This window comes from Bacillus rossius, chromosome 1 (genome assembly GCF_032445375.1).
Source record: "Bacillus rossius redtenbacheri isolate Brsri chromosome 1, Brsri_v3, whole genome shotgun sequence".
NCBI lineage: Eukaryota > Metazoa > Arthropoda > Insecta > Phasmatodea > Bacillidae > Bacillus > Bacillus rossius.
In genome coordinates this window covers 102,067,566-102,091,300 of record NC_086330.1, presented here as the reverse complement: position 1 = coordinate 102,091,300, position 23,735 = coordinate 102,067,566, and the positions used below count along the sequence as shown (strand labels likewise).

The 23,735-nt window shown below is 36.8% G+C and overlaps 1 protein-coding gene across 1 annotated transcript in view; it reads left to right on the top strand.

The window, feature by feature from the left end:
- The first annotated feature begins 1,986 nt into the window (after positions 1–1,986).
- Positions 1,987–23,735, top strand: part of LOC134540863 (alpha-1,3-mannosyl-glycoprotein 4-beta-N-acetylglucosaminyltransferase B) — a 577,977-nt gene continuing 556,228 nt past the window's right edge. The window contains exon 1 of the mRNA XM_063383880.1: positions 1,987–2,116. The gene's annotated coding sequence lies outside the window, so the exon portion shown is untranslated. The remainder of the gene's footprint in view (positions 2,117–23,735) is intronic.

The window sequence follows — 23,735 nt, the reverse complement described above, 5'->3', positions numbered from 1 at the left end:
GCTAGTTCGAACATTGCTAGTGAGTTATGATTCTACCTAGTGGGTGATGAGGTCGGTCACCACCACCAGGATCCTCTTCTCCCAAGATGTGCAGGGATATGGCCCCATGATTCCCATCACAATGGACTGTAACAGGGTAGTAAGAGGATGGGCTGCTGCTGCTCCGACTTGTGGCACCACTGCACTTGCCGCTCCTGGCACATCTCGCATGTCCTCGTGTACTTCCACACATTTTAGGCCATGCCGGGCCAGTGACCGTGCTGACTGACCACTCATTGTGTTTGTTCCACACCTGGGTGTCCTGCCAGGTCGTAATCCTGCATGAAGTGCAACACTGCTTCATGTGTCTCCGGCAGATAGTACATATGTGCGACACTCCTGGTTGGGTCCCATTCTTCACGTGTAGAGCACTCTGTCACTCATAGTCTAGGTCTCATATGGTTCCTCTTCTTGCTTCGCTCGCCTGCGCTAGGCATCTTGGGAGGTGCTTTGGGCATCGTATACCTGATGTTTCAGCTCGATCAGGTCCGTGTGAGTTACCACCTAACCTAAATGTAGTGCGGTGGCCAGTGTAGAGGGGCCAGCTGTGATATTGAAGCCTGGCATGCTAACCCCAGGCATGTGCAGCAATACAAAACATCAGCCGAGGCCACAGAGGGAGGGGGCGAATTGTCATGTCCTACATTTTGGCCTCGGCCAACACTGCAACACAGTCGGAACAATCTTCTCCCCAAGTGTGCATTTCATCCCTATACACCTATGGAAAGTTTAATGTCACCAGTCGCCCACAGAAGGCAGTTGAATATAATCGCAAACAGTATGCTAAATTGGCTTTGTGACATCGCCTGCAGTTTTCTAAAGTAAAGACTGTAATTTCCATGCATTATAATTAGGTTTTGTATATTCGTGTAAAAAGTAACTTCCTATATTTAAATCCTTTATGTAAATGTGTCATGTAAATACAGGTAATAAACTATTGTACAACATTGCACTGTGTGTACCTCAGACGAGCTAACCATTTAAAAGATCCACACCCCAGAGCAATCTGGAAGAACAAAAATACGAATAGAAATAAAGGTTTTATAACTGCTATTCCTTTCTCTCTCTTATTTCTGATCCTAGGGTTAGCAACCATTCGGGAGCTACTCTCGAATTCTCCCACTAGGTAGTGACCCCTTGGAGATAGTTTCCGAATTCGTCATCTGGGTATGGACCTATCGGGGGCCGCTCACGAATACCTCCACCACGCTTCATTAGTCTCTCCACCTGGGACAAATCAATAGTTTCATGGATCACTAAGCCGGGTTACTAAACATTCAGGGTTGGTCACTTCCAACCAGAACTTCACTTAATGAGACTGCCGTTTGCATGGTGTATTACATATTGATAAACCTTGTTGGTGCAAGCCATCATGTATAACCATAACGATGTCAATTATAACAGCAACCACACATGTTCTTAATTATTTCTAGTTTTTTTCTACTACCATCACTAGGAATCAGGCCTCTATCCTGCTTACAAAGCGTGTAGCTGTCTACTAGTTAATTTCACCCAACTATCTACACAAGGCTTAAGGGCCTAGTGAACCTTGCTGGGGCCGACGACCCATGACACAACAACTTATTTGCAAGCTATCCTGGCACTCGCCCAGATAAAGTTCAGCAGTTTTACCCCTAAAAACCACTAGGCTCACCTCGGGTCCAGCAGCTACACTGTAGGAGATAGCAGTACATATAAACAACATAGTATAATATGAACTAAAGTTAATTTTTTCAGTTTTTATATCTTTTGTTTTTTAAATTTTGGTTTTGTAAATAATATTTTATTATTTAGTAAAAATGTCTGTAATTAGCAGTGACTGCAGCTACAGATAATTTGCATTTAGTATTAATTACACTTTTGGGTATCACCACTCCCAAAATTTGACCAAAGGTTACAAAGTAAAGAAACTGTTTAATAAAAAAAATGTTTTAAAATAATGTTTGGTGTTGCAGGTTTTGCAGTGTGTTGTGTTTTTAAGGATGTTTTGATTTTTTTTAATGAAAACTAACTTTTAATTTCGTGTGTGTCAGGTAGTAATAAACTTATTTGAGTCAAGTGATAACTGTAAATTCTGGTAAGCCAATTAAGTGATAAATATTTATAATTAAACCATTAGGGGTAATGGTAAAAGTGAACTATACTTAACTAAGTACTTAAAATAGATTTTTACCAATTTGGTTATATTATTCTGAAGGAAAGATGTTTACTGAAAAAAAATTCAAAATAAATTTATTTTACCTGACATGTTTTTGAGTCATGTCCTAGGAGGGTGTTGTGATACTTAATTAGTTTACCAGTGGTTTACCATTTTAACAACACTTTTTTTAAGTATTTCCAATTTGGTAAATATGTAGAGTCGCGGTATATGCGAAAAAAAATGCTAAAAATCCGAAAATACTGTTATTCTATGCTCTTTCACTTCCTCTTTTCAAATCAACCGGCGGAGATAAGAAATTCCAAATACTTTAGGAGATATCAAATTTTTTAATTTTCATCAAAATACCTGTGTATTCATGCGGTGATCAACATTTTTTCTGGTTTACGAGTATCTGTTATGTTTCTTATTGGACAATTTTGTCACGTGACAGTTCCGTGATTGGCGAGTATTCAAATGAACCAATACGTGATTATTTATTTATTAATGTTCCGTCGGAGGTATCGCGACGTAGGTGAACGACTACATCATTTCCTTCTAATGGCAAAGGAAATGTACCCGCCTCCAACTTGTGGGTTTTTAACGTTTTTTAACGTTTCTAATTTTAGTCTTATTTTTTATTTGGATATTGTTGCTCAAGTAATAAGTAACAAAAATTTTTTACGTGACTTGTTAATGTTCATCATTTGTCTGGGTTTGTTAGGTCAGGTCAGTTACATTATAAATACTTTTAAGCTAAAGAACCATTGAAATTAAATCATATTATTTTTAATGTACGCTTAGTTTGAAAGTATTCATAATTTAACTGACCTGACCTAATCGACCATTTTAGTTCCTACTGTTCATCCTTTGTCCCGGTTTGTTTGGTCGGGTCAGTTACATAATAAATATTTTAAAACTAAACAGCCATTAATATTAATTCACATTATTTTTTATGTCCGCTTAGTTTGAAAGTATTAATAATGTAACGGACCTGACCTAATCGACCATTTTATTTATTACGCATTCACGAACACACAGCAAAATAAAAATAATGGCGATGTTCGAATGGTTGTACAGGTGTTGTATTGCAAAATTTAAAAATTCTATATCTCCTAAAGTATTTGGAATTTCTTATCTCCGCCGGTTTTAATGAAAAGAGGAAGTGAAAGAGCATATAATAAAAGTAATATCAGATTTTTAGAATTTTTATTTCGCAAATACCGCTACTCTACATGTTCAAAATTAAAAAATTCAATATCTCCTAAATTATTTGGAATTTCTTATCTCCGCCGGTTGATTTGAAAAGAGGAGGTGAAAGAGCATAGAATAAAAGTATTTTCGGATTTTTAGCATTTTTTTTTCGCATATACCGCTACTCTACATATTTACCACAACTTGTTAAAACTGTAAACTGCTTAAAGTACCACAATGCCTGTTTAGAGAATGATTGTAAGTAAAACAAGTGAGAACAATAAAAATAATTTGCATTTTTTCCTTCAGAAAACAGGTTCTCCTATAGAATTACCAAAATGTGTGTTTTTGAGTGCTGCTAACATAGTTTTTTCAATGCATGTGTATTTTTTAAAATCCCATTTATTATTTGTTTATGTCTAAAATTTTTGCTACTGTGCTTCCTGAAGCTCAAACTGAGCATTTGAGGACAGCCTGCCTGTCTAGCTGCTGTGTTTTATCTTGTTTCTCTTCTTGTTGATAAGTTGATTTAAAATGGGTAAGAATACTGCTCTTGTTAAGCTTTAAAACCATTGTGGTGCTAATTTCGGATTTAAAACTGAGGTGTCAACAGCATCTTAAATTACAATTGAGAATTTTATTTGCATATTTTACTGACCCTAATTTCTACAAATACAGCTAACACAGAAGCACCCAATCACAAAATTGGCTTAGCATGTTATATTAAATAAAACATTATGAAAACAAGTACTTAAATCATTTCTCTGAGCCTTGTAAGTCTTGTTAAGTGTTTAAAACATGTATTACTATATTTACTGTAAGTAAAAAATACTTTTTATATGAAATGTAGCTGTAAGAGAGTAAATATACTAATTGAAACATTAAATAATAAGGATATTAAGGCGTTAAGTTAAAAAATATGCCACCACTTTAACTCTTAAGAGTATAGTTGGTTATTACTTGACTTGATGAAATCATGGAGTATCAAACAAGGGAATACTCTGATATAAGGTCTTTTTAGAACGGAAAGAACAAATCGGAAAATATGGTTTTCACACATTACACATGTCCCTAAATTATCCTGAAGGGATGGTTTCTTAATTCCTACTGGGTCGTGATAAATAAAGGTTTAAAGCTTACATTACAATACCTGTGTTTTCACACTGTCGCTGCACCATTCATTGTTTACCTGCGATCGTCTTTTTTTAGCAGAACTTTGGCCAACTATGGAGAATTAAAAATATGCTCCTTTTTCCATTTCATATATTGAAGTTAATCCCTGAATCCTGAAGACTTGATTCTGATGACATGATCCTGTTGTCGTGATCCTATGGTACCTACATGATGCTTGCTGTTTTAATTCATAAGATCGGAAGATCCTGTACTTAAAAAAAATATTGTCACATATTAATGAATTATAATCGTAAGTTGATTAAAAGAATTTTTTTCAACCTACAATTATAATTCTTATTTCGCAATTTCTTTTATCTGCAGGATCTTCTAATGTACTAAACTTAAACAGCAAGCATCATGTACCACATGATCATGCCATCAGGATCTTCCAATGTACTGAACTAAAAAAGTGAGCATCATGTACCACAGGATCAAGCCAACAGGATCATGCCATCAGGATCAATCAAGCCTTCAGTATCCTGGGATAAACTGGGATACATGAAAACACCAGCCATATCAAACACAGAATATACGATGGCTGTAATCAAAGTATTCGTTGGAAATACTGTAAAATTCAATGTGACAGCTACTTCAGTGCACAGCACGTATTCTTCACAGAAAATGAACTACGTTAACTTTTCTATTCAAATTTTTGGCTGTGATTGGACTCAAAATAGTACTATTTTAAATACAATGTAATACACATATGTACATTTTGTAATATAATTACTTATTCTAATAAAACAACAAACATGAAAGACAAGATTAAAAATCTCTTATAACTACAATAATCATCATTTAAACAAATTTCATTATTACAACATCTACATTGACTAAAGATCTCCAAAAAAATTTTTAAAACCCATATGGGTAAACAATGAATGTCGGTGATAGTGTAAATACGCGGGTATTTTAAAGTAAGCTGTAAACAGTTATTTTTTAACAAACCAGTAGGAATTAAGAAACCTTCCTTTCAGGGTTAATTTAAGAATGTCTCAAGTATGTGAAAATAATATATTCCTATTTTTTGCAGGTAAACAATGAGTAGTGAGACAGTGTAAAAGCACAGGTATTTTAATGTAGGATATAAAAATTTAATTTTTTCACAAACTAGTAGGAATTGCGAAACCATCCCTTCGGAGTAAATTTAGGGATGTGTGTGGTTTCTTCTTTTCTTTCTAAAAAGCAGTGATATCAGAATATTACCTTGCTAAAATACAAGTACACATGAGTGAATCATGAATGATTACTGGCAGCCTAAAATAATATAGCATTACTAATTTAATCTCAGGAAAACATAAATAGGCAATGACTGACATGCAAATTGCAAAATATATTGCTTAGTTGCAGTTTCTAATTGCTAAAAGCTGTAAGTATGAAAGAAATTTAAATTTGCAATAATGTACTCTCAACAGTAGCAGTGTTCAAAAACACCAACATACACACCAGTGTTCACTTCAAAGTTGTCAATGTTACTCATGCTTTTTTCAAGGTAGCAGCATCAAAATAAAATATATGCACAGAAAGGAAGATATACATGTTAGACTAATGCCAAGTTGGGAAACTTGTGATTTGTTAAAACTGAAATGTGCAACCAGTATACAATTAAATATTAATAAAATTATGAGAAAGTCATATAACTAAGAGGGGTTAATTTATTTATGCTATGGACAGTAGTTAGCCTAAACTATATGTTTTTTTTGTCATCTAGAGAGTGGAGTGTTCACGACTTCTTAACTGTATCAGAAACTACTGGTTGCACTATTGGCGTTCCAATTTCTTTTCAATATTGTATCGTTTATAGGCTAGGATTGACACACAAAACTGTAGCACCATTTGAGATAAACTGTGGTCATACTTGAATCCACTGATATTTGTGTGGAGAAATTCCATTTGTGCAACATATTTTAAGTGGAACCTCAATCTAACCAAGGATTGAGCTGGATCTAGAATCGTTCATTTTTGGCTTGAGCGAGTAAATGGTGCAACTAGCCATTAGAATTTTTGAATGCTTTTTGGGGAAAACATGAGCAGTGAAACTAGTAAATATTGATAATTACCGTTCAGATATTCAAGCATGTGTTTGATGAGTTGGGATTGCTCAGAGATAATGCAGCGGTGGTGCAAGTCGCAGCCTGTGGCTTACCTGAAGTTCTTGTGTCTGGGTGATCCGGCAGTGGTTTCACATTGTCTTCTTCGGTAGGAAGTCTGACAACAGGACTTCCAGTCCTGAATCAGGGTTAAGGACATTTTTCACAAGTAAAAAATTCCAGACCTGCTCGAAAATCGAACCAGGGAATTTTGTTTTATTGACCGGGAGTCCTCACCTCTAGACCAAATGGCCAGTGTAATTAAAGTTAATTTATCATCTTTGTTTTTAATGAACCCTCTATGTTAATGGGAGAAGCTTGTTCATTGTTAGCAGTTATCACAGAAAAATGTTGAAAACCCCTTTGATTCCACAAATTTACCACTGCAGGATAATCAATTTACTATAACTTTTTGTTAAATTTAACACATATTTCCTATTATTTCTTATGCAAGTACAGTGTTAAATTAAAAACTATTCAAAATTTTTTCAAGCAATTTTTGGAAAAAGGACTGTAAAATTGTGATTGGTTTCAAATACAAGTACTTTCATTGTTTTTTAATTGATCACGTGTGCTAATTGTTAATATTAAATAGTTATTAGTTGAAGTTTTTTTGTAAATCATGATTACTCAGTTTTAATTCCAAAAAAAAATTGAAATACATTATCAGTTGCACTGTTGAAGTATGAAATTATTATTTTATCAAGTTAAAATTTGTAAAATGCAAGTTTAAAAAGTGTAGTCATGTACAAATATTTCATTTTCCTATTTTATTTTCCATTTTTTTATCCTTTTTAAAACATGAAATTAATTATTAAAACAATATTATCAATCAAGCCAAATCAAATTCACTTGTAGTATTTGTGGAAAGAAACATTTTAACAGTTTTTTCAATGTTTTTTTAAAATGGTGCTACATGTTGATTTCAAGTATATCTCCTTTTTAAATTTCTTGGTGTGCTTGATGGAATTCCAGAACTCTGATTACCCCTTGAGAGTTGGGAAGTTACCTCATTTAAGGTGACTCCATAAATGAGGCCTAGATGAGAATCATGTATAATGCCATTTATTAAGTATATTTTATGTGTTTTTCAGCGGAGTCTTCATGCATCTCCAAGAATTAGTTAATTGTTAAGTACAAAAACTGAAACTAATCATTTGACAAAGTGACATCATTTTATCATTTTTTTTTCTGTGATCATACCTCAACCATTTGTTGTTCCTGACTTACGCACATGCATAGCATGTAAGATTAACCTGAGCGGAACAAAAACATACAGCTCGCATACAAGTGTGTTAAATTTAAGTGGAAGTGCAGATATCTTTATCAAAGTGTTAATGATTAAGAAAAGGTTTTGTGTAAATTAACTGTTATAGTTCTTGAGTGACAATATACAACTAATGTAGACAGGACAAATGTTTCCAAACATAAAAAAACATTTCTCTTAGGTACTGCTTTTGATTATAAAATTTCACTGTAAAAGAATTTTTGAAAACTATAGACAAAATGCCATTTACGTACAACTTTATTGCATGTGTGGATATGGTATCAGTAAAAAATTTTCTTGAAGCAAGCATGTACCAGTGAAAAATTATACAAATATTTGTTTTATAAAATGACCAATATATTTTGGTTTAGTTTATTTTATCCATTAGAATTTTTTTGTCTGTGCAAGTTTACACAAATATGTTGAAAAAATCATTTTATACCAAAATACAATGATACTTGATAACTCATATTTAATGCAAATGTCACTAGCTGTGAAGTGAGTGTAGCCAGTCAATTATCTGTACACATTAAAAATAACTCAAAAAGATGCACTGAACACTGAATTTACAAAGACATTTGTATGTTTATTAATAAAACACAAATATTCATCGTCAATAGAATGAACAACAATAAAGTTTTTTTTTGTTCTGTAAGAGCTGCCTGCTTAAGAAAATTTTCTTGTAAAGGTCAGGACAGCTATGGTATAGCTTGCTTGTTGAGTAAGAAAATGTCTACATTGTCTTGCTGTCTGCCATACCTGGAAGTTTTTTTTTCCCTTGTGAGAGTAGTGAATTCCACAGAAATGGAGTTGTCATCCTGGTTTGTTAGCCAATCTCATTTATCCAGTGCACGTCACCATAGTGGTCTGAAAATGGAAATGCTAAAACACACTCCACTTCTTGATTTTTATTGTTTGATTTAATACAATTTTTTGGACCTATGTCTTTGCAGTGTTGCATAATTTTTTCCACTGCAAATTTGCAATGGCATATGTCCAAAAAATTGTAATAAAACAAAATACCCCACTGCATGAATCATTTAAAGAATGTATCACAGCTTCTTGTTGGAAAACATTTTGATAGTCATCTTTGAAAGAAATCATTCCTCCCCACAACCCTTGCTCTCAATTTCCGTAGATAAGAGAAGTACCTACACAAATGGAGACTGAAGTCATCTGAAGTGAAGCTCTTTTCCAACTTTTTTTAGTTGTACATACATGCTGGTTGTTTGTTTACTATTGCATATGTTCTTATCTGTTTAGATTAATAATAATTGTAACTTATGTTATTCATAAGGAAATTGGAAAACAATAAGTTATCAAGTACATATATCATCGCTACACTCATAAATGCACCCATGTTAATGGCAGTCAAGAACAGCTGATAAAATTGTAAACAAATGACCAACTAATTGGTACCTGAATTTCATGATCCCCCCCCCCCCTCCCCTTCTCCTTGTCCCATCATCCTTCCTGCTCTTGGCTTCAGCAGATCATGCCGAGCGGACAGAGCAGGAATCAGACCAGTCAATCAGAGCACCACCCAATTGTCTGCATGATTCTTTTATCAGGGTTATATAGTTTAACTTAAATGTTTTATATGGAAAGAAAATATTATTTTGTACATTTGTAAAATTAGTAAGAAACAAGTTGAATTAATTTAATTATCATGGAGTAAAGTAATAACATAGTTGAACAATACACTGATTAAGACAAAATAATATAAGAATATTATTCTATCTCATCTTACCTAACACAGTACACATGAACATTAATTTATTCATGTTTAAGGATCAGCTTTAACACACATACATTGTAAACACATCCCCCCCCCCCCCACACACACACACACACACTTTCTGCCTCCTCCCTCATGGTGATGAATTCTTTTCAATGTCAATACTTCTGGTTTTAGGTGATTTCAAACAGTGTGGCACTATATAAGCATTGCATAATATGCTTTGTATATTGCAAATTTTCTTCACCAGAGATTTCTGCTATGCACTAAGTATCTGCTAAATGTATTAATTTTAAACACATATTATTTTTGACTAATCGTGTCTTGGTTACTCAATATAAGTTTATTTTCTGTATCTCCGCAGCTGGGCGATGGATGCAGGCCGACCTAAAGTCACTTTAACAAAAACAAAAATCTAACATTATTATGCTGTCATTTTTTTTTTATCTAGGACAATTTCTACATACATCCCACAGTATAAACATTGAATTTCATGTTCTATAGCTGAGATTTGTTGCCAAATCCATGCTACACATTAATCTACTGTTTGTAAAAAAAAAAAAAAAAGCAGGCTGATATTTCGAATAATTGCAAAACAAAATTGCACCTTATAAACTCATTTTCAAAATAATTATTTTACGCACGGCTCCATTTGAAAAAACAAAGTGGCACGGGTATATTTATGTTTACTTAAATTAATATTTAAATTCATGTGTTAAACTTTTCTTCCATAAAAAGCTTGTATGAAACTATCGAAGTTCAGTATTAAGAGATCATAAATTTTGTAAATATTCGACGGCTTATCTCAGACTTATTTACTGTCGTATTTTGCAACTGCGCTTTTCTTTGCACAACAGCCCCTCCCCTAAAGTGTCCCTGGAGCGGCTTCTAATTTCTTCGTAAAAATCTGACATTGGCGGGGAAAAAGAAACGAGTAACCCGCCTACCCGGGCACACAAACGGTGTACAGAGCTTCAGAAGAAACCAAGCGATTTGAAAACTGCTGAACAATTCCTAGTGGCGTGTCTTCGAAAATCAATTTAGAATATTCTGATGGTGGATAGGTATTCCTGTTTCCGTTTTTCGTTTTTAAACCGTATTTTTAGAAGAGAGAAAAGGGCTAAAACGTGTGTTTTCAGAACCATGTTTTGGCATGAAACGCCCGGTAGGTACAGATTCTTGATTGCACTCAGACACTTGCATCAAGGTCCCTATACACGATCAATCCAGCTCCCAGTTTGGATTGAACTAAAGCCTTCCTCACACACTATCAGTTTTGTGGTTGCTGTTGCTGTTGGATGTGTTGTTTCATCGTGGAATATGAAGAAAAAAACCTTGGGATGTTGCAGTTGCAGTTACACTTTAAATTAGAAAAAGGAAAAAAAGGCAAAAAAATATATAAACAAAGATGTCTGCCACGACACTCAGTTGATGGGACTGATTGTTTGAACTGGCTAGACGCTGTTACCACAAACGGCAGTTCGGACTGAGCCATCAATCAGTTCGGATTATACTTGTGTGTGTGTGGGGGGGGGGGGGGGGGGGTGGGGGGGCTTTACACCTGTATCGTCATTTCTCCGCCACATAAGGTTATGGTTACCGCTCAGATATTATAGTTTCCCAATGCGCTACGAGAAGACTGCTTGCCAGTTCAATGCCTTGCGCCTAGAGGAAATACCGCACTAGAAGCACCTATCATCCATCCCGCCTCACTAACACAGACACCCCTAACAAGCAATTAACGGTATTCGTTCCAAAAGCAACTTGTCTCTGTCAACTTCTGTAATCACGCCAAGGCCTGTTCCAGATTCTCCTCGATGTTATTTGTGTGCTTATTTCGTCTGTAATGTATTTCGTTAGATGTTATGTGCACGACTTGTGACATTTTTTTGATAACTTTGACTATTCGCACTGTAAAAATAATACTTTGCTAACTTAGCAAGTTATTTGATTTAATTAGCCATATTGTTAAATAACTTGTTCAAGTTAACAAAAAAAATTAATGACTAGGTTAATTTACACGATTTTTTTTCCTTCTAAGTCTTACAAGTAATGTTTTCCCCTAAAATTATAGCTTGTTTGATTTTATTTCGAATATTTTTATCAATAGTAGGGTTATTTATGTTTGCGTAGCAAAATATTTTAGTCACTTCCTCTAATAATATGGTGCATGGCGGAGAATTTAAAATTAAAAAACAAATGCCTATAACTAAAATTAATCCACGTAATTTTTTTTTTTTTAGATTCAGAACAGTTACTTATTGGTCGATCAACTGTTCTAGGCTTGACGTAGAGTTCCGAGACATTCTGAATAATAATAATAATAATAATAATAATAATAATAATAATAATAATAATAATGACCTGAAACAGGCTGCACCCCCTTAAAAAGCTAATTTGTTTTGAACACCCAATTGAGTAGAAATGGAAATAAATCACCCTACCTGGATTCGTTGTGTCATCTGTTACTTTACGTAAAACGTAACGATGCCGTCGGCCCTTCTTCCATTTTGCTTTGTCTCTTCATTTGCGCTGGTTTCCAAATCACCTGAGAGGAAACCCTGAGGAGGTATAGCGCTAGATTCGTTAACTATTTTTTTTTTTACACATGGTGAGTTTCCCCGAAATGTCTATTCACCCATGTTTACAATAAAAAAATACATGGCTGAGATACCTTTAACATGTAATATATTAAGGTGCCTCATCAATATCTTCTCTCAGGAGCCCTATATACAACTGATGCATTTCCTCCAGTTGTCTCACTGCTGGTAGTTCATCTCGTCTCACGTTGGCAAGGCGCCTCTCTTCAGCCACCACCGCTTCCCTGCCCCCCCCCCCCCCCCCCCCCCGCAAAAAAAATCATGTTGCTGTCAGTGGAGCTTCTGGTGCAGAGACTGGTTGGTGCAGGTCTGTCTCGTGTATCAGTTGTCAAATGCCTACAATTATGTGCAGAATGCGACTTTAAAAAACAAACAAAACATAAAAAAATGTAATACAATCAAATATTTATAACCTAAAATTGATGCAAGTAACCAAACATATACTTGTATTGGAAAAGAGGTAACAAAAGGTTTAAACTAAATATAAAATAACCTACCATTGAGTGCTGTTGGGATCAATGTCAACTAGAGTGGCGGGTAGACTGCCTCAGTGTATGAGATGGCCATGAAACCCAGTGAGCTACGGAAGATGAGATCTACGGCTGATGCTTGGAGGCTGCACTATTATGTGAACCGTCTCGTATAGCCTACTATTCAGTGCTGCAGTGATCGATGTCAGCTAGAGTCATTATATGAGACGGTTCATCTAACATAGTGTAAACAACAGTTGCGCGGAGACTGCACTATTAGATGAGCAATCTTATTTACTATATAGTGCTGCCGGGAATGATTTCAGTGAGAGTTCCAGTCGTATTGCTAAAGTATATAAAACGGCTTTACTTTTCGAAACTTTATCCTAACGTTTTATTTTGTTAGCCGACTTCCATGTCAGCTAATATCCTTGTTCGTTTCTGGTTCAGATTAGGCCAACCAACTGTAAAGTAATAAATAATAGTTAAAAAAAAACTTAAAAAAAACACGTTTTATATAGAAAACCAAACTAAAAAATAGAAAATAAATTTTAATATTTTTGAATTAAGTATAGTGTAAAAAATTTAAATAAATATAAATTAATAATAGTGTAAATAAGAAAAAAAATTTTTTTATATAAATGAAAGCGTGGGGTGCATGGTGTCAATAGTTATAAATATTTTATTGACAGATATGAGTAGAAGGATTATCATTTCGATAATATCTTTAAAAGCACCCCACGCTTTTTTTTTAATAAAATAGTTTTTTTTCTTATTTACACTGTTATTAATTTATATTTATTAAATTTTTTACACTATTCTTAATTCAAATTTATTAAAATTTATCTTCTATTTTTTAGTTTGGTTGTCTATATAAAACGTGTTTTTTTTTAGTTTTTTAACTATTATTTATTTTATACTTTTTAGTTTGGTTTATTTATAAAAGCGTATTTTTTTAAATTTTTTAAACTGTTATTTGTTCTAATCTACTATTAATTCCGTGATAAATATAAGTAACTGTAGGCCTAATTATTTTCCAAATTATTAATGTGTAGGTACAGCTGTATTGATAGTCAAATCTCGATTTTAGAAGCCATTCAAAGATTTTAACGTTATCAATATATACAGTGAGACTTAATGGTATAAGGTTATTGACGAACAAGTGATATCGACCAGTCTTACATACTGTACGAAATTAATGTTGTGAAGCAGGAAAGGATGGGAGTTACGGATTAATTATTACGTGAAGCGTTCCACATTTACGTAACAGGAATTTTGGGAAGGATAAGGATTGAGAAAGGATGAGGAAAGGACCTTCTCAATGAGAGTGTATAGAATAGGGCCTATGAGAAAATTCGGATAGCCAGGACTGGGATTTGAACCCAGAGCCTTCCGATGACATGTCGGCTGCTCTACCATCGGGCGCTCGATGTACGATAATTACGGAACATAGCGCCCCATGATTTTTTTCCCCACAATAATACGAGTATTTATCATTCATTATTGTTTTAAGCTTATTTTAAAAATTATTTTTCACTTTCTAGTTCGATGTGCTTTAAAAACGTGTTTATTAGTTTTTTTAAACTATATTTATTTTTCACTTTTTAGTTTGAATAGAAGGATTGGCGAAGTCCCAGACGAATTACAGTTGGATTTACGGCACCTTTCCCAAAATTTGTTGAAAAGAAAACCAATATTTTTTTTTCAGCCGTGGACAGGATTAGAACTCACGATTGTTGAATCCGTGGGTTGATGTCGTCGAAGACAAAATCAAATTCAAAATTCAAAAGCTTTTTATTGACATGTTTGTTTACATTTTACATTAACAATGGTTCGCATAGTGGAACGCCAGCACATTGTGCTCTTTTTCCATATATTACATACATTTTACAACATTTATATACATTTTACAACATTTATATACATTTTCAGGTGATAAATAACTGTTATTGGAGGAAAAGTTTAAAAAACCTCCGTAGTGTGTCGTCGAAGACCCGCGCCTTAATCCGCTCGGCCAACAAACCAACTGTCTAGGAAATATAGTAATAACACTAATACCCCTAGTGCTCTAGCTGGAAAGTTGGTAGACGGTACGCATGCGCCGACTGCACGGTTCTCACTTGCTCTCACACAGAGGCTGGGTGAGGAAATTATTTAATCCTGTCGATCCTAATCAGGATAATGAGATAAACTTATTAAATTAGTGTATTGTCACCGGTCCTCGATAAGTGTACGAAGTTTAGATTAAATCAGTCCGTTTAAAGTGGGTCAAAATCGATTGCAAAGGATTCGGTTACAAACATACATACAAACAAACATACAGGTGAAGCTAATATAAAGCGTGTAAAAAAGATAATTCTCTTCCTAGTCTCCTTATTTACCAACAGAAATTGCAGAGTCTGAAGGTGGGTTAACGGTGGAAAACTTAATCATAAACGTAACCTCTACGTGGATGAACACGCGGTTAAGTTATACTGCGAAATTCTAGTTTATAATTGACTTAGTTGTTAGTTCCAGCCAATGAAAACGGGTTAGAATGCATCTATGTTTATAAGCTGAATTTTTATATTTGTAAGTATCCTCTGAATTTCGATTTATTTTTGGTTATTAATCATTGCCGATTGATAATCTGTTCAATGTAGCATTTTTATCCATGGTGGAATTGTTAGTGTATTTTGAAATATCAGACATATGGCTACGATTAAACGTAAATATTGTATTTTAGCTCGTAACCTAGATTCGCACACAAATCATAATCACAAATATTTAACTTTAATATATAAATAAGTATGTAATGCTATTATATTTCCTGAGCCAACACAAAATGGCCGTACAGTTAAGAAAAATATTTATTGATTGTAAATATTATAAACTCGTGCAATAGCAAAAAAAAAAAAAGACATGCACCAAAATAATGATTCCTGAAATCATTTATAAAAAATTTGTATAATAGAGATTCGTGTTTTTTATTTTGTGCAATTTTCTTATAATAAGTTTACTGTTTATCGACATTATACTAAGAATTCCTTATTTCCTACTTCTTTCGTTCTTCCTTGTCCTAGGAAACATAATTTATTGTCAACGTGCTCTAATTGGTGCTCCCCATAATTTTAAGGAAAACTATATTATATAACCATCTCTGTCAAATCGTTAGTCAACATATGATTCGCAAACGACACGTCAAAACTCCTACACGACAATCTTAAACCATCCCACTAGTACAAATAGTCATATCGAAAGTACACTACTAATTCTTAATCGGAAACCCACCTTAGCTGCCTCTATGAATATCCCATAGTTTTAACACTGTAGGATTATGAATGGCGCACACGCACCGAAGGAAGGCTGTACTACCCACTCAGTACCTGCAGTTGCCGCTGTAAGGCACCCAGCTCTGCTGTGTCCCGACTCACTCCGTCCTGCTGATCGCCTCTCCGCGAGGACACAGCCTGCTGGAGACACGTCGACCAACTCAGGCCGTCTTACAAATTACAATTTTGAACATATAAGGCAGACTACACCTGAATAACTTTTAAAATAAAAATTAAATAAAGTTGAAATTCTATAGTTACAAAATTACAAATTTGTGTTTAACTTGTTGAAAGAAAATCAGTTTATCTTAATGCTTTATCTTAATGATTTATCGAGAAAGTAGATGCAGTGGTTTGCAGGTAGCTACCACCCGGGCCGCCTACAAGGGGTTGGGGCAAATGTATGATGCAATTCCATTTTTTAGGAAAGAAATTCCGCCAAATAAATTAAAAAAAAATAATTTCCTTATTTCGAAGGAAAAATTTCCCGTTTTGAGGAAAAATTGCAGCCATTTTAAATTATGTTTCAACTGTTTAAAATATTATGGTCGCCATCTTGAAAATCCGTATTTATGCTATAAAATCGGAGAAAAAGTTTAAAAAAAGATTTAAATACAATTTTAATAAAATTTCAATCCAAAAATTGCATTTATTTTGTAAATGCTCGGAGTCTTCGGTTCGAACCCGGAGAGGGGAAAAATTGACGACAGATCCTTCTTCCAAGGAAGCCACCGAAGAACCTCTCTTTTCTATGCTAAGAACTGACCTCCCACCACCAATGCCAAGGTAGATATTATACCAGCCAGTATGATGTCAAGTCCAGCATCTTGTTTTTGTCTGCTGGAGGCAGCCATCTTGTTTTCGTCTTCTGGAGGACGCCATATATTTTCAGTACCTGTTACTAGGGGTTCTAGTGTCATGTAGTGCACACAAAATCTGCTAAAGTGCACCGCCCCCATCGTGTTTTCGGTATGTATTCAATACCAGGAGCGCTAGTCTTGCATAGTAGCCTACATATGCTATCTGCTAGAGGATTCCTCTGCCATATTAATTTTTACCTGCTAGAGTCCCAATAACCAGACCTTCGTAGCATCCGCCATCCTGTAGGCCATCTTGGAAATTCGTAATTATTTAGCTAGAAATTCGGGGGAAATTCATCAAACATTAATGTACTGATTGATTCGATCCATTCGTGTTTTTGGTTCGACACTTGATCGATGTAAAAAAATAATTTTACATAAAAATATTAATTTCAATAAATATGGTGGAACATCCTAAAACATTTAAATTCCTCTTCTACCAGCCTCCAGTAAGCCGATGATGACATATTGACCCTATGTTAAAATTATTTAATTATTTAGCTAGAAATTGGGGAAATAATTCCCAGAAAGCTCGCCGTGCACAGCTCTCCCAACAGACAAAGTAGCCGAGATGCTGTCAAGATGGTGGACTGGCTGCCAGGCCTGCCTCCAGCCTCGAGGCACACTCGTAGCTGCAGAACGAGACACTCGCCGGCTGTGGCGCACACGTAGGTAGTAAAAGGAAACCGGACAATCCAGGGTTCGAAACCCCAGTGAGCACTATCGTACTCGCACACGTGAAAACACGAGAATGCTTCCCTGACACACTCGCCAGTCACCACAAACCCAACCTATACGTAAAAAATATTTTTTTTTTTGCTCAAACATTTCCTTAATCAGTAAACCCTTAAGAAAAACCATTTTAAAAACATTCTTCTCGAACACAGTAATATCTAAAGGTTATTTATGTAAGTGTCCGTTGACCGGCGACTTAAAAGCCAAGAAATACAAGTACCAGTAACAAAAGAGAAAAAAAACACCCAGCCAACCAAATTCTTTCCAACAGTATATATATAGACACACACACACACACACACACACAGGTTGCTGTGTTTAAAAAATAAACACCTCCCCCAATTGAGCATGGCCTAGGTTTGACTCCCGGCGGAAGCCAAGAAGGCACAAAATGCATTCGCAGCTAGCGAGCGAACAGACTACCTACTATGCACAACATTGGTTTTCAAATATTGCTGTGTGCAAGTTCACCTTGAACCTTCCAGTCTCGTCTCTCGGGCAATACGCTGCGAGAGGCGGAGGTAAATAGTTTCATTTCTCTCTCGGCGCGGCAGGCCGCTGTGGTCCGGCTGGGTTCCTCTCCGGACGAGAGTTGAAGCAGTCGTGCGTTCTACACGTCGACCTCAGTCAGCGCAGTTTATTATTTTTTATCTCGGCCTAACGTCTGACATGTTTGGTAAAAAAAATTAAATAAAATGTTTTAATTTATACTTTTCGAAGTTTTAATATATTGTGTACAGTCTTCTCACGGCCTAGCATCAAGCAAAGCAAAGTAAAAAATAATAATACTGATACTAATATTGCACGTGGAAAATAATTCAATAAATTGTCTTTTTCTCGGTGTAGTGCCAACATTAAAAAATTATATTTATTTCACGGTCCAGCACCGAAAGTTACGACAGTTATTAAATACTTCACATTACGTACTCTAGCCAGTGCAAATCTCGGCCTAGCGTCAATTAAGACATAGTATAAAACTTAATTTCCTTCTCTTGTCAGAGAATGCGACAAACGACGAAGTGCAAAGTAATCTAGCCTGTCAAAAATTACGAAAACATAAATAATAAAATATTTCTTCCGTACTCTTAGCAGAGCGCTAGAGGTCCACTGATGCTTCCACCAGGCATCGAACAGACGACCTGCTACCCTTGGAGCTGAAGCGAGCACACCGACAATATGGACCACACGTGTCGAAGCTAGGAGTAATTTATTCAGACCACTGCTCCGGCCTCTCGCATGTCCTTGCCTCTGCGAGGCGGGCTGCTGGCTCTTGGGCGTTTCTTCCTCCACGCGCCATGCTATCCACACTTTTCTGCATACCATACTAGTCTCGCCCAACCACAGCGTCCATACAAACTCATCCTCGAGGTGGGAGATGACGTAACTGCCTCGCAACCTGGTCTGGTTGGTCAAGAGAGCGGAAGGGAAGCATACTCTTGGAGGAATGGCTTTAGGGCTTATTTTACGCATAGGGTGGACTCGTTTTTACTACGCACCTCTTACTATAACAAATCTCGTCAGTTTTTGATAAAGTAGTTTCCTTTATTTATTATTATTTTTTATTTTGTTAAGTACTAGTCCTAATATATAGGTAGCAGGGCTGAAATCATTTATTATATAGGTAGCAGGGCTTAAATTATTTGTTATATAGGTACCAGGGGTTAAATTATTTATTAATATATATTTTATACATATATATATAAACGTGATCATTTTTAACATTTTTAATTGCCGTATTCTTGTTCCTCTAAAATATATTTTTGGTCTCTACATTTTACTTTTTTTTTTTTTTCCTGCGGCTATTTATTTCAGGTATCATGCATTCTATGTAGAATCGCGTCACCGTGGTAGCATCTTGTTCTGCCAATATTCCTTTAATAATAACGTAATCGCTGCTAGTAGTATGTAAATGACGGACCTGGGACAGGCCTCAGGCGGTGGATTGAGATTGTCGGTCCGCCATCTTGGATTGTGACGTCACGGCGACCATCTTGGATAAGCGTAACGGGACACAGCGTAACGGGACATAACGTAACGGGACAAGTAGATCACGGCGGTCATTTTGGATCCGCCATCTTGGATCCGTCATTTTGGATGACGTCATTGTGTTCTAGAAAATTCCGGTGATGTGTTTTCCGCCATATTGGATGATGACGTCACCGTTGCAATTTTTGTTACGGCCGCCATTATGAAATTTGGACGCCATCCTGAAAATCTTTAATTATTATCCGATTTTAATGAAAAAAATTCCAAAATTCATCAAAAAATTAACTTATTCGAATTCTGATTGATTATATCGATCACCGTCCTCGGTTCAAACCCGGTGAGTCCAAAAAAAACTAAAAATGGCGACAGGCTCCTTCCTCAACGATGGATGCAGGCAGACTGACTCCTAGCACTTTTTTTCAAAACATATATATCGTCAGCTGGTATGACGACATGTCCGCCATCTTGTCTTCATCCGCTGGAGACCACCATCTTGTTTTCGTCTGCTAGAGTGTGCCGATAACATGTAGTATAATTATCTGGTCACCATACTTTTGTCCTCAACTGTTGACATTGACCTTGACCTTTGTCCTTGACCTTGACCTTGAACTTTGACCTTGACCTCGAAATTTGACCTTGAAATTTACCCTTGACCTTGACCTTGAACTTTGACTTTGACCTTGAAATTTGACCTTGACCTTGAAATTTGACCTTGAACTTTGACCTTGACCTTGAAATTTAACCTTGACCTTGAACCTTGACCTTGAACTTTGACCTTGACCTTGAAATTTGACCTTGTCCTTGAACTTTGACCTTGACCTTGAAATTTGACCTTGACCTTGAACTTTGACCTTGAACTTTGACTTTGACCTTGAACTTTGACCTTGACCTTGAAATTTGACCTTGACTTTGAAATTTGACCTTGACCTTGAAATTTGACTTTGTCCTTGTCGACCATCATGGACCCGACATTTAATGTTCAGTACATGCTACCAGGAGCGACCAACTGCTGGAGTACATCATCTTGTGTGTGTACTCATATTATAGAGTACATTTACATCTGGTTAATTTTATTTTAACCTGCTACAGTGCAGTAATCATTTATTACCGAGGTGCCCCCCGCCATCTTGAAATTCGGACGCCATCTTGAAATCATGTAATAATGTAGCTAGAAAAGCGGGAAAAAATCCAAAACTCATCAAAAAAATCACTCATTAACTTACAAATCGAATCGATGGATCCCTGTCCACGGTTCGATTCTTGACCAGTGACAGTTGTAACTAATTATTAAATAAATGTTAGGTTCTGTTTTCCATTACCTTTCGCGGAGTTTATTAATCATTCGCTCTACGAAAAACAACTCAAGTCAATATACCTGACCAACGAATTAAATCAGTGCCGATTAGCCTATTATGAAAGTCTAATTTTTCAATAATCTGAATAACATATAAGCCGTTCATGTACAAAGCCACACATATAGATCAATTGTCTTCAGTCCATAAGACCGAGTCATGACATTATCAGACGTATAGGCTAGTCATTTCAGGACCACATGAACTTCGTCGTTATCTAATTATATTCTATTAATCCAACGTGACATTTTTTAAACATACTAAAGGACCAAGTAACCTTGAAAAATATTTTAGTAACACCAAGAGGTTTTAAATTAGTAAATATTCAATCACTACATTTTGTACTACGCGCAATCAACAAAAGGGAAGCACTGACAACGAAAAGACAGCACCACCAACGAAAAGGCAGCACATTTGGAAGCACCGACAACGAAATGGCAGCACATTTGGAAGCACCGTCATCGAAAAGGCAGCACATTTGGAAGCACCGACAACGTAAAGGCAGCACATTTGGAAGCACCGACAACGAAAAGGCAGCACATTTGGAAGCACCGACAACGAAAAGGCAGCACATTTGGAAGCACCGACAACGAAACGGCAGCACATTTGGAAGCACCGTCATCGAAAAGGCAGCACATTTGGAAGCACCGACAACGTAAAGGCAGCACATTTGGAAGCACCGACAACGAAAAGGCAGCACATTTGGAAGCACCGACAACGAAAAGGCAGCACATTTGGAAGCACCGACAACGAAAAGGCAGCACATTTGGAAGCACCGACAACGAAACGGCAGCACATTTGGAAGCACCGACAACGAAAAGGCAGCACATTCTGAAGCACCGACAACGAAAAGGCAGCACATTCGGAAGCACCGACAACGAAAAGGCAGCACATTTGGAAGCACCGACAACGAAATGGCAGCACATTTGGAAGCACCGACAACGAAAAGGCAGCACATTTGGAAGCACCGACAACGAAACGGCAGCACATTTGGAAGCACCGACAACGAAAAGGCAGCACATTTGGAAGCACCGACAACGAAACGGCAGCACATTTGGAAGCACCGACAACGAAACGGCAGCACATTTGGAAGCACCGACAACGAAACGGCAGCACATTTGGAAGCACCGACAACGAAACGGCAGCACATTTGGAAGCACCGACAACGAAACGGCAGCACATTTGGAAGCACCGACAACGAAACGGCAGCACATTTGAAAGCACCGACAACGAAAAGGCAGCACATTTGGAAGCACCGACAACGAAAAGGCAGCACATTTGGAAGCACCGACAACGAAAAGGCAGCACATTTGGAAGCACCGACAACGAAAAGGCAGCACATTTGGAAGCACCGACAACGAAACGGCAGCACATTTGGAAGCACCGGCAACGAAAAGGCAGCACATTTGGAAGCACCGACAACGAAAAGGCAGCGCATTTGGAAGCACCGACAACGAAAAGGCAGCACCATCATCAAAAAGGCTGCACATTTGTCATTGGCTCCAATATTCATTGGCTCCAATATTCATTGGCTCCATTATTCATTGATTCCATCAGTCTATTGATTCCATCAGTCTAGTGACTCCATCTGTCATTGGCTCCTACAGTCATTGGCTCCTACAGTCATTGGCTCCAACAACTGTCTTTTGTCTCACCAACTCCAAATATATATATTTGGCTAGAATTCTACGAGTCTAAGAGACTATGAGACCACATGGCTACGAGTCTAAAATGATCTAGCTGGTTACGAGTTATACATGGCTTGCGAGGCTACAGAGCTACGAAGTTTCTAGTACACAGGTTTACATGACTGTGAGGATACAGGACTACAAGTCTGCAAGAGTACTTGACTACGAAGGTACTCGTCTACATGACTCCAGTTACCGCATCTGTCTTCGACGGAATTTTCTCTTTTGCTCCAACTGCTCCATCAGCATTATGTTATAAGATTACAAGGCCTCTTGCTTACGTAGCTTCAAGTCTACAAGCCTCCAATGCATCATGACTACGAGACTACGATCAATGAGGTTACGAGTCTACGCGATTGCGAGTCTTCTAGGTTACATGATCGCGAGGCTATAGGACTACGAAGCTTCTAGAACGCATGGTTACGAGACTGCGAGGCTACAATTCTACGAGGTCCCAAGACATCCAGGCTACGCGACTACGAGCCATGAGGTTACGAGACTACGTGACTACGAATCTTCAAGTTTACGAGACTGCGAGGCTACAGAGCTACGAAGCCTCTAGTACACAGGTTTACGTGACTGCGAGGATACAGGACTACGCGACTTCGAGCCATAAGGTTACGAGATTACGTGACTACGAATCTTCATGTTTACGAGACTGCGAGGCTACAGAGCTACGAAGCCTCTATCTAGAAAACGAGTTTACGTGACTGCGTGGATACAGGAATACAAGTCTGCATGAGTTCTTGACTACGAAGCTACTCGTCTACAAGGCTCCAATTGACACATCTGTCTTCGATGGAATTTTCTCTTTTGCTACATCTACACCATCAGCATTATGTTATAAGATTACAAAGCTACTTGCTTACGTAGCTTCAAGTCTACGAGGCTCCAATACATCATGACTACGAGACTACGAGCCATGAGGTTACGAGACTATGCGATTGCAAGTCTTCAAGGTTACGTCATCGCGAGGCTATAGGACTACGAAGCTTCCAGAACGCATGGTTACGAGAATGCATGACTAATTGGCCGCATGGCTACGAAACTTTATGTCTCTAACTGACTACAATAGCACTATTCAGTGATGAGTGT